This window comes from Ailuropoda melanoleuca, chromosome 16, assembly GCF_002007445.2.
Source record: "Ailuropoda melanoleuca isolate Jingjing chromosome 16, ASM200744v2, whole genome shotgun sequence".
Lineage (NCBI taxonomy): Eukaryota > Metazoa > Chordata > Mammalia > Carnivora > Ursidae > Ailuropoda > Ailuropoda melanoleuca.
The window spans coordinates 8,645,446-8,657,908 of NC_048233.1; positions in this window are offsets into that span (position 1 = coordinate 8,645,446).

A 12,463-nucleotide genomic window follows, 5' to 3' on the forward strand; every position below is an offset into this window, starting at 1 on the left:
GTGTTCCCTCTCTTGCTGGCTGTCTCTGTCGAATAAATAAATAAGATCTTTAAATATACATATATATGTGTGTGTGTGTGTGTGTGTGTCAGGCAAGCTCAATGAATTATTTATGGAAGATATAATTTCTCTCCCACATGATACAGGTAGGTATCTAGCAAGGAATTCAATCTAAATATAATGGAAACATGCACTTTGGGGCTCTTTATTTTGTCAACAGTATATGTGGGTCATGTTTTTAGCTGGAATATTTTTCTCGTCTCTCAGTTCAGTGATGGGGCATGAGTCTCAGCCAGGCACCACTGGGAAATGAAATGCAGCACATGGGGAAGCATACAGGAATAGGGGGTGTGGGAGAGAATATAGGAAGGTGGTCATGGGGGTACCTGGCTGGTTCAGTTGGTGGAGCATGTGACTCTTGATCTCCAGTCTGGGGATGTAAGTTCGAGCCCCACGTTGGGTGTGGAGATTAATTTAAAAAATGTGGCTCTGGAATCAATTCCTCCAAGTTGGTTTCTGAGGCAGAGTTATCTGTGGATACTTACTTCATCTATAATGTAGATTTTATATGGTGTTAGCAAAATCTATGAACACAGCGTAAGTACATTCTTGTATATCTCCTGTTTGAAAATCTTTTCAGTGCATAGACTGTATAAAGAAGCTTTTCTCCAACAGATGTAAAAGTTTTAAATACTTATTGTGTGAAAATGAAAGTTCTGGAAAGAAATAACGTTTTGATGTTCTGCTTTGAGGGCAATTTAAAAAGTGCTCTTGTAAGTTATGAATGCAGTCTTGGGAAACACTCATTCAATTAATATTTATTGAAGGCCTACTATGAGAAAGCATAAGGCTGAGCTTTGAAGGGGAACAATGCATATTTTGGTTCTTCAAGGAATTCATAATTTTGTTTAAAGCTTTAAAAATAGACAAAATACTTAAATAATAATATAAAAGAATAAATATCAATGAAAGACAAATCCAAAAATTACAGAATCAGGGGCACTTGGGTGATTTAGTTGTTTGGGTCCAGCTCTTCCTCGGCTCTGGTGGTGACCTCAGGGTCATGGTATCTGGCCCTGCATTGGGCTTGGCACTCCACGTGGAGTCTGCTTGTCCCTCTGCCTCTGCTCCTCCCCGCTCTCTCCCTCTTTCTGTCTCTCTCTCAAATAAATAAACTTTAAAAAAATAATTTAAAAATTACAGAATGAGGGGCGCCTGGGTGGCTCAGTCGTTAAGCATCTGCCTTCTGCTCAGGGTGTTATCCCATGCTCCTGGGATCGAGCCCCGCATCCGGCTCCCTGCTCCGCTGGGAGCCTGCTTCTTCCTCTCCCACTCGCCCTGCTTGGGTTCCCTCTCTCACTGGCTGTCTCTCTCTGTCAAATAAATCAATAAAATCTTTTAAAAAATAAAAAATAAAATAAAAAAATAAAAATTACAGAATGATAATTTCTCAGAGTTCAAGAACCTTAGTGTGTATCTAGCTCTATGCTTCTCCAAATGACATGTGCATATTTGGAAATACACTTAAATATGAATGCATGACAGTATATCAGATCTAAACTACAGGGTAAATACGTCATGCTACCCTAGAACATAAAAGTTTTCCAAAGACTAGGGGAAACAGCATTTTTATTTATTTTATTTTATTATTTTCATTTCATTTCATTTCATTTCATTTTTACAGGCCCCACTCGGGAAAGAATGCACCAAATACCCTTTGCATTTTTTTAAGCAAATGACAAAGACGTAGTTTACCAGCTTTACTTTTTTATTTTTATTTATTTATTTTTAAAGATTTTTTTTAAAGACTTTATTTATTTATTCATTCGACAGAGATAGAGACAGCCAGCGAGAGAGGGAACACAAGCAGAGGAGTGGGAGAAGAAGAAGCAGGCTCATAGCGGAAGAGCCTGATGTGGGGCTCGATCCTGTAACGCCAGGATCAGGCCCTGAGCCGAAGGCAGACACTTAACCGCTGTTCCACCCAGGCGCCCCTATTTTTTTGAACCTAAGCTTAACGTTACTCATTTAAACAATTGTCAAAACTTCCTAGGTTGCCAGCAGTCATAAACAACTAGAAAACGTCCTCAATATACATTAACGAAAAATGTATTACCATTAATGCATTAATATCTCTCACTACTGGGGGCGCCTGGGTGGCACAGCGGTTAAGCGTCTGCCTTCGGCTCAGGGCGTGATCCTGGCGTTATGGGATCGAGCCCCACATCAGGCTCCTCCACTGGGAGCCTGCTTCTTCCTCTCCCACTCCCCCTGCTTGTGTTCCCTCTCTCACTGGCTGTCTCTATCTCTGTCGAATAAATAAATAAAATCTTAAAAAAAAAAAATCTCTCACTACTGAATAGTGAAAAAAAAATATTTTTGTGGAAGATTCATCCTGGCAATGTTAACTTCAAAGGGTATGAAAGAATCCTGGCCCCCTTGGAGTCAGCAAAGATTATTTAAAGTAGAATATAATATGCTCATTCATTTTCCTTAGATTTATGACTTTTCCCCAATATCCTCTCCTACATTTATGACTTTTCCCTGTATCCTTTCCCACCCTCGTATAAAAAGTAAAGGTTCTCAAAACATGGACGATTGCAGTGATTCTCCCTTGTATGTAGGGTCAGCCTACACCTGGCAGGCACACAAGTGTGGTTGCTAATACAGCCTCATGTAAATGTCAAGAATAAAAACATAGATTCCAGGGAAATATCAGCCTAACGTGAGTTGTTTGGGATTATATCCTCAGATCATCAGCATTTATTTTACTTTTTTTTGTTAAGATTTTATTTATTCGAAAGAGGGAGAGTGAGCGCGCAAGTGCACAGAGGGGGAGAAGCAGACTCCCCGCTGAGCAGGAAGCCCGACTTGGGCTTGATCCCAGGACCCCAAGACCATGACCTGAGCCAAAGGCAGACGCTTAACAGACAGCGCCACCCAGGTGCCCCTATTTTACTCGGGGAAATTTGAGGAACAATGGTTCTCTAATTCTCCATAGAAAGCATGAATCCCAAAGCATCCCAAAACCGTTGTCTCCTAACCTCCTGTATAATTCCAGTAACAGGACATGCATCATCCACTTAATGCCACGAGCTCAGGTTGCTACTGTGTGTGAATGTGAAAGCATGGTATTTGGAATATGTGGAATATGCCTGATAAAAACTTAATCATCCTCTCTCCAGGTAACAGAAGCCCCATGAGCAAAGGCAGGGACTGTGTGGATGTGCTTTTATCTGTTTTAGAAACAGTGAGTAGCTTAGTTTGGTTTGAGTGATGGCTCATAACAAAACGATGATGACAGATAAAATTGAGATGTTATTCATATTTCATGTAAGCTTTTTTTTTAAATTTTATCTTTTTGCAAGAGAGATGAAGGGAAAGGGAGGGAGAGAGAGAGAGAGAGAGAAGCAGACTCCCCGTTGAGCAGGGAGCCTGACACAGGGCTCAGTCCCTGGATCTCGATCCTTGGGTCCTGGGATCATGACCCAAGCTCAAGATAGACGCTTAACCAACTGAGTCGCCCAGGCGCCCCTCCTGTAAGCTTCTTATGGAAAGCTTTTGAACAAAGTAGAGAGTTCTATACCTTGCACAATGGCTATAAATAAAAAGCTATGGAAAAGGCATGATTTGTCCAGCATAAAATAATTTTTCTCCCCCGGAAGCTGCAGTCCCTATTTCCCTTTCTTTGAAAGGAAGGAAAATTACATCTCTTATAATTGAAATAGCATTTTTCATTCCTGGGCATTTGGAGTTGGTACAATTAAAGAAACCATTTTTGTGAGGTTTCATTTTGCTATTTTTAAAACTTATTTTCCTTACTAATTACCCTCTCCCCTCACCAACTTCTCTTGAAAAACCACAGGACAACCTGGTTAGTTTATTTTTAACAAAAACAACACGACTTGGAAATTACGCCTCTGGTGGCTGAGTGAAGTTTTGGACATCTGGACTTCACCACTGTTGGTCTTCATCATGGGAAGCCCAAGGCGAGGTCTCACTCTGGCCAGCCTGTGAGGCCAAAAGGCCCCCTGGGAATCCTCCAGGGCACACATTCCTGGGTCCGTGAGCCAAGATGCTCCGATAATGACTCCCCAGGCTGCTGTTTTTGGACACCAGGTGGATTGTTCAATATGATACTGTCTTGTTTTTGAAAAAGCCCAAAAAGGGATCCGTGTGGGTGAAGTGTGGTTTTTGGAGTGCTTTAACTTCTGCATTTCCTGATTTTTGTTTTTCTCAGTTGGCTGCCAGACACATTACTGAATTTCTCTGGGGTATGAACACGTTGAGGGACAGACCTTTAAACACATACAGGAATTACTCACTCAGCCTCTGCTGTGCAGCTGCCCAGGTCTCACTGAGGTTGAGAGAACAAACAAGTATTCATCAAAAGCCTAGGGCAGGGCAAAGGGCTGAAGAAAAAGTTATTTTCGATGGGAAAAGTCGCGACGAAAGAAGCTTCATTGATCATGCACATAATGAAAAATAGTAGAGAGTAGTGGGAAAAGTTAGGTTTTGAAATTAGGCGCATTGAGTTGAATCGTCTCCGCCACTTCCTAGCAGAGTGTCTGAGCGCGTCTGTTTCAGTTTCCCCGTGTGTCAAATGTGAAGAAAAAAATAGTAATAACAGCTAGCCTTCGTTGTGCACATACTTAATGCCAGCTTCTGTTCCGACCATGTTGCGTGTATGAAGTATAAGAGTGGAGACTATTATCCCAGTTTTCAGACATGAACACTGAAGCTCAGATTTGAAACAACTGTCTTGGCAGGATTGTTAAAGATAATGTAAGCAAGTGTGACTGCGCATGTTGCCTAGTGCATGGCGGATATTCTATAAAGAACTGGTTTTATAAAATATCTTATAGAACTGATATATTTAGAAGGCCAGATTTTAGGGGCGCCTGGGTGGCACAGCGATTAAGCCTCTGCCTTCAGCTCAGGGTGTGATCCCGGCGTTATGGGATCGAGCCCCACATCAGGCTCTTCTGCTATGAGCCTGCTTCTTCCTCTCCCACTCCCCCTGCTTGTGTTCCCTCTCTCGCTGGCTGTCTCTATCTCTGTCGAATAAATAAAAATAAAATNTAAAAAAAAAAAAAAAAGAAGGCCAGATTTTAAAAATATCAGTCAACCGTGATCATCAGCACGTTATGGGAGCACATGATCCTCTGATGAGTAATAAAATGTGAGGAGTTTTGAGGTTCTCACACTTCAGTGTGAGTGAGTGTATAAAATTGCAGATTCCAGTCTTTAATCCCCAGAGAGTTTATTCAGTAAGTCTGGAATGCAGCCCAGGTTCTCTGCCTTTCTGACAAGCAGCCATTCATTCCAAAGCAGGTGGTCCGGTTGGAAGCTAACTTTGAAAAATATTGGCCTAGCGGAGCTCAAATCTCTCCCAGCTCTAAAATTCTGTGTTTGTATGACTTCGCTCTAAAATTCCGAGTTTGTTTGACATCATATAGTTTTGAAAAATTGGCGAGTGTTTGCCTCATTGCTTTTTAGCCAGTGGGAGTGCCAGGGAAAATGAGAGATGCTCCAAATAGCAAGGAGATCTTTTCTCTTTCTGTGGGAAAGTTCATTCCAAAGACCAAATTCCATGTTATTTGTTTGCTCAGTGATGTAACACAAGGAGTGATGATTTCAATCCTGACAAAACAGCTCTGACGTGGATAAGGGACAGTTCCTAAAGAAGGTGTAGCATATTAGAATTGCCATTCCCTTTCTCTCTAAATAGTCCTGAACAGTTGAAACCAAATCACCCTCTGCTCTAAGGAAGTCCTGGCACCATACTGGCAAATTCTTCCTCTGTTTTTGTAGAGTCTGTGCTGATGATTGCCTTTCTTCTCAATAATTGTTCTGTCACTAATAATTAAATCACACGCTCTTGGTTTTATTATATTCAGTATTCTTTTTTTTTAAGAGTTATTTATTTATTTGACAGAGATAGAGACAGCCAGCGAGAGAGGGAACACAAGCAGGGGGAGTGGGAGAGGAAGAAGCAGGCTCATAGTGGAGGAGCCTGAGGTGGGGCTCGATCCCATAAACGCCGGGATCACGCCCTGAGCCAAAGGCAGACGCTTAACGACTGCGCCACCCAGGCGCCCCTATAGTCAGTATTCTTGATGAGATCTGAGAAACAGCTGCTTGATATCAGCCACTCCAAACTGTGTGTAGCCTGGTTTCTTCCTCCCCCACAATCCTCACATCTTTCCTCCTCTTCCACTCACACATCCGTTGGCTAAAAGTACCAACAAAGATCTCTTCCCTCTATCAGAGGGAGACTGGAAGAGCCAACTATATCAGTAAGAGTAGGAAGAAACACCACTAACTCATCCAGTGCACTCAGCATTTTGGTTAATGTATTCAGCATGGTCCTGTCTCCCACACATCTCGTTACTTTAGACCTCCATCCATAGGCTCCATAGAGGAGATATGGCTACAGCATATGAAGAAGTAAAGTCAAAGCTCTCCCGATTGAGACAGTTATCTTGGATATGCTCTGTAACTAGTTGTTTATGCCACCCAAAAATAACCTTTTTTAAAAAATTTTATTTATTTATTTGAGAGAGAAGGAGAGTGCCTGCATGCAAGCAGGCAGAAGAACAGAGGGGAGGGAGAGGGACAAGCAGACTGTGCTGAGCTCAGAGCCTAACATGGGACTTGAACTCAGGGCCTGAAGATCAGGACCTGAGCTGAAACCAAGAGTAGGACACTTAACTGACTGAGCCACCCAGGCACCCCTTCATACAGATCATCTTAACAAGCATGATTATGGCAGACACAAAAGGTCACAGAGTGTATGATTCCATTTATATTAAATATCCAGAATAAGTGAATCCTGAGAGGCAGAAAGCAGATCAGTGGTTTCCCAGGGGCTGGAGGGAGGAGGAATAGGGCATAACTGCGTAATGGATACAGAGTTTTCTTTTGGGGGATAAATTTTGGAAGTAGGGGGGCACCTGGTTGTCTCAGTCAGAAGAACATGTGAGTCGTGATCTTGGGGACGTGGAGTATAGAGGTTACTTAAATGAGTAAACTTAAAAAAAGCTTTGGAAGTAGATACGGAGAATGTACGTACTCAATGTTGCTGAGTTGTACTCTAAGATTTTTTTTGTTTTAAGTGAATTTCAAAAATTCTTGATTAATTCAGAGACTTCAGGGACTCAACAGCCAGAAAAAGGAGGAGAGTGATGACAGCGCTATTCTTTCTTCATGCATGATGTTAGCAGTTAGTATGTATACGTGGAGGAGAAAGTCCAGAAGTGAGGAAAACAAAGGTGATACGCATAGTGATGTCTGAAGGTAGCCTTTGAGGGTATGCTAATCATGTGGAAAAAATCACTGTTTTCCCACCAAGAACAGACTAATAGTAAATATGGTTATCTTCAGAATCTAATTTTTTTTCTTTAAGAAAACCGGATTTTTAATTCCAATTTTTGAAAAGCTTTAGACTCTCTTATGAACCTTTCACAACTCATTTCTGACTTTCGAACACCTTTGTCTTCAAATCTTCCTTTTGCAGTGGAACGAACGTTTTAGCATTGGTGAGTTCAGCCATGGTTCCACTGCGCTAAATTTTATGAAGTCGGTAGCACCTCTCTCTCCACGTCTCAAAACCTTGTTCCCTGTCAGGAAAATAGGCGCAATAATCCCTTTAACTGTCCACCTCCTGGGGTTCTCAGAATGAAATATGAGGTTCATAACAAACAACCTGATAAAAACATTTGAAAGTTAAATTTAATCTGGGCTAGTTGGAGTAGGAGGTGGCGTCATGCAAATCGCCATCCGCCACAACAAGGACCGAAAAGTTGAGCTCAAGGACCCAAGAACTAGGGCATCTACCGAAGGCTGGGCAGGCTGAACAGCTGTCTGGCCAGATGAACCAGTTACACCTTCAACCAGATTGTGCCAGAAAGGTTTGAGTCTCCCCATTCAGCCTCCTCGGTCCCTTCTCCAGACCATTGGAAGATGAAGCTTCCTGGCTGAGATGACGAAACAGCTGTGGTTGTAGGCACAGTATCAGATGACGTTGTGTGTCCCCAAGGTGCCAAACTGTATCTGTGTGAACTGTGCGTGTACGGCCACGCCCAGAGACGCATCCTCAGGGACGGAGGCGAGATCCTCGCCTTAGATCAGCTGGCCCTGGACTCCCCCAAGGGCTGTGGCACGGGCCGGACCTGCGCTCCCGTCCTGGAGAGGGCCGAGAGGTGTACAGGCATTTGGGCAAGGTCTCGAGAAACGGGCATAGCCACACCAGACCCTAAGGGCATTCCAAGGGCCGAGTGTGCCAGAGGCTGAGGGGCCTTGGGGGGGGCGGCTACAAAAACTAACCCCAGATCCTGCTCTCTTAAGATTTTGGGTGCTGGAAATTTTTAAGTTTAAATTAGAAACCTCAAGTTAGGGAGCCTGGGTGGCTCAGCTTGGTTGAGCGTCTGCCTTTGGCTCCGGTCCTGATCCCAGGGTCCTGGGATCCAGCCCCATGTCTGGCTCTCTCTTCTGCTGGGGAGCCTGCTACTCCCTCTACCTCTGTCTGTAGCTCCCCCTGCTTGTGCATGAGTGCTCTCCCTCCCTCCCTCTGTCAAATACATACATACATACATACATACATACATACATACATACATACATACATATCTTAAGGGAAAAAAAAGAAAAGAAACCTTGAATTAGAGAGAAACTAGTATTGGTGATATTGTATAACCTTTACAGGTTTGCACACCTGTCTGCTGAGTGCCTAATCAGCAAGGGTTATCTCATTTTGTGACTAGGGAAGGAAGAGTAAACCTACTCGAGAACAGTTAGGGAGAAACCAATCCATCAGTAGAAAAAAATCTTAACTGTTATATTAAGTATATAATATTACAGGTGCTAACCCTTTTGAATACATGATCTTGTTCATTCTCAGAACAACTCCCATAAATTTACAGTTGAGCAGCTATTCACTTAGGAACACACAGCTAGTGAGTGCTGCATCAGGACTGGCCCTGAAAGAAACACGAATTCTTTTATGCTAAAATGAACAGGATGATGTAAATATATATTTTATTATACCTACAACTATGTTGATTTGAGTGTAGGCGCCCCATGCATAGATGATATATTTTTGGCTGCTGTGTGGCAAGAAAGAAATCATTCCTGCCCTATGTCATTAGAACGTATTGTGATTCTTATGACTTGCACTTAACACATTCAATTTATGACTTATAAATTATTACACTTTACTACTTACTACACCGTGCCAGATCTTCCATCCCAGTTTCTATGAGATAATGGCAACATGAGAGCATAGTTTAACACGACCAAGTTATAGGTTACCTTCCAGCAAAGTGGTTTCTCTGAATAGCCAGTTGAGGAGCTGTCAGTCATGATTTTATGTGAACATTTTCGAAGTAATTTTTGTTTCCAACACCTATTGACTTTGAGGTTAACATTACACATTTTCATAAGCTTTTTATATTAATAATACTCTGTTGGGGCGCCTGGCTGCCTCAGTCAGTGGAGCATGCCACTCTTAATCTCGGGGTTGTGAGTTTGAGCCCTGCGTTGGGTGTAGAGAATACTTAAGTAAATCAAATCTTGAAATAAAACCAACCCGACATTGTTTCCCTTCCTCTGAAAATCTTATCCCTTTTTGGGAATGGATGGATAGGTATATGAATGTAATTTTATCCATATGCATGTGTATGTATACATATACATGGAAGAAAACTTTTTCTGGGCAGTCCATTATCCTTCATTGTAACTCTGTGTTTGACCCTTAGGGACAGAACAACATATTAGGAAACTATATAATGACACAGTGGATACCTCAACGCCCATCAGTTCCTTCGGGGTCATTCAGGTTATTTTCCATTTAACTGTTAACTTATATTCGCTCAGAGTTTGTCTGTTCTTCTTTTTCCGGGTGAAGGGAAGAGGTGAATCTCACAAATTTCAGAGATCATCCTGAATTCAGTCCTCATGGTTCATCATGTAGATTTAATAATGTACCCCAAAAAGCTACACATTTAATAGAAGAAAGGAAAAGGGAGAGGACAGAGAAAGTTAGCAGAGATAGAACAGGACCTCCTGGGTTAGGAAAAAAACCCAGAACCTTCCTGAAAGTGATTGGACAAATTGAAAGAAAAAAAAAAAAACCCTTATCGGCTCTTAAAAAAAAAAAATTGAGGGTTTGAGATGAAGTGAAGCTTGATTTGTCAACAGGAAGCTATGGGCTCTGCACCTCTATTTATATAAACAGCATTTGCTTTTTCCACCTTAGGTTCTGCCCAGAAGTTGTTGTCTGACCGCTGCTTCTGGTGCTGCTCGACTGGTTTTTAGAAAAAAAAAGAAAAAGAAAAAACTGTGGCCGCATGTTCCTTTCTGTACCACAGAGAACCTCAACAACTCACTTTCCCTGATGTTTGGTTAGTGAACATGCTAAATGACACAGGGTTTCAGTGTTGATTGGAGTGTTGTATTTTTAACCACATCTTTGTCTCCCTGAGTTGATAAAACTATAGGGACAGTCCTGCCTCTCTTCAGCTGTGCTCCTGATGTCTTTCCATTCTACCCTGTAAAGTTTCAGGTCTCTCGAGAACTCTTCCCCACACTTCCCAAATTCCCTTTTCCCATGGGATCTGCGAATCCCCATCTTCCAGCGTCCTGGTCCCCTGCCCTGATGCCACCCTTTCATTACTCTCCCATCTGCTAACTCCCTTTGTCTGAACCTCTTCCATCTTCTTTTCTGTTTCTCCTCAGATTTCTTTCTTCACTGGGTTGCAGCTGCTTCGGTACCGGAAGAAGGGTAACCTTAGAGGTTGCAAGTTGTTTGCACCTCTGCCGGGGTGTAACATAGTTGGTTTGACACACACACCCTGAAGCAGGGGAGGGAGGAGCCTGTGGCTAGCAACATCCACTTCTTGATGTCATCAAAAGCAAGGCCCAGAAGTGGGGAGACCAGCTGGGTTTGCACCATCTGCCTGTGAGTCAAACGAATACTTAGAGAAAGTGTGCATGGAACTATATTTAGAGGATAGTGCACACGTGAATTTCCCATTCAAGGAGAAAGGAGAATTTTCGTAAGCATGAAATATGGAGAAAGTTAGGCTCAGAGCAGGATCAGCTCAATTTTGGAAGAGAAAACAGGAGTAAACCTGACGGGTAGGCAGATGAAGCTTCCATCATTCAAGGTACCAGGAAGGCATTCAGTCTCAAATTGCCTAAAGATACCTTTTTCTTTTTTTTTTTAAAGATTTAATTTATTTATTTGAGAGTGAGTGAGAGAGAGAGAGCATGAGCAGGGGAGGGGGCAGAAAGAAAGGGAGAAGCAGACACCGCACTGAGCAGGGAGCCCAACAACTGGGGCTCTGATCCCGGGACTCCAGGAGCATGACCTGAGCCACAGGTGAGCTGAAGGCAGATGCTTAGCCACCGGAAGCCACCCAGGTGCTCCTGCCTAAAGATACTTTCACCAAGTCCTTTAATTCCAAGATTAAGATGCAGTGTTTGGGTTCAAATAATTATTTTTCATCAAAATATAAATTCCTCACTGAAGAGGGTTATCATTTGTGTTCACCATGAAAGGGATAGTATTAATAGCCTAAAAGAATAAAAGGTTTTCAAATCCGTTCATGGGAGAAACAGGGAATAGAAACTAGAACATCAGAAATGGGGTAAGGGTAAAAAACAAGGAGGTAAATAAAATTCTGCCAGTGGGCAAGAATACAGAGGTAAACAGGGCACCTGGGTGGCTCAGTCAGTTAAGCGTCTGCCTTCGGCTCATGTCATGATCCCAGGGTCCTAGAATCGAGCCCCGCGTCGGGCTCCCTGCTCAGCGGGGTGTCTGCTTCTCCCTTTGACCCTCACTCCTCTCGTGCTCTCTCTCAAATTATCATCCCCCCCCCCCCCCCCCCCGGCCCCCCCCCCCCCCCCCCACCNGTGCACACACATTCTCACGTGTGCTCTCTCTTTCAAATAAATAAAATCTTTTTTTAAAAAAAAATACAGAGGTAAAGAACAGGACTGGGACTCCTGGGTGGCTCAGACTGTTGAGCAACCCACTCTTGGTTTCAGCTCAGGTCGTGAGATGTACACCCCCCTTACTCCAGCCTAGCCCCTTGTTGGGCTCCATGTTCAGCAGGGAGTTAGCTTGGGATTCTCTCCCTCTGCCCCTCCCTCCACTCTTTCTCTCTCTCTAAAATAAATAAATATGAAAAACAAAAAAACAAAAAAAACCAGGACCAAATCAACGTCCTGAAACTGACCTGGGACTGTTCTTATGGGAAGGTTGTGGAGGAAAATAAGAATTTAGAAGCATAAGAAAAGAATGGGAAGCAAGTTATAAATATTGGTTTACACATCAGTAGTAAAAAAGATAGAGAACGTAAGAACAGTGAGATGGGAAAACACTGGAACATGATCAAGTAGAAGAGAAGCAAGAGTAAAGCATGAAGCTTTACCTAGCAAGACCGTTGGGTCCAAAGGG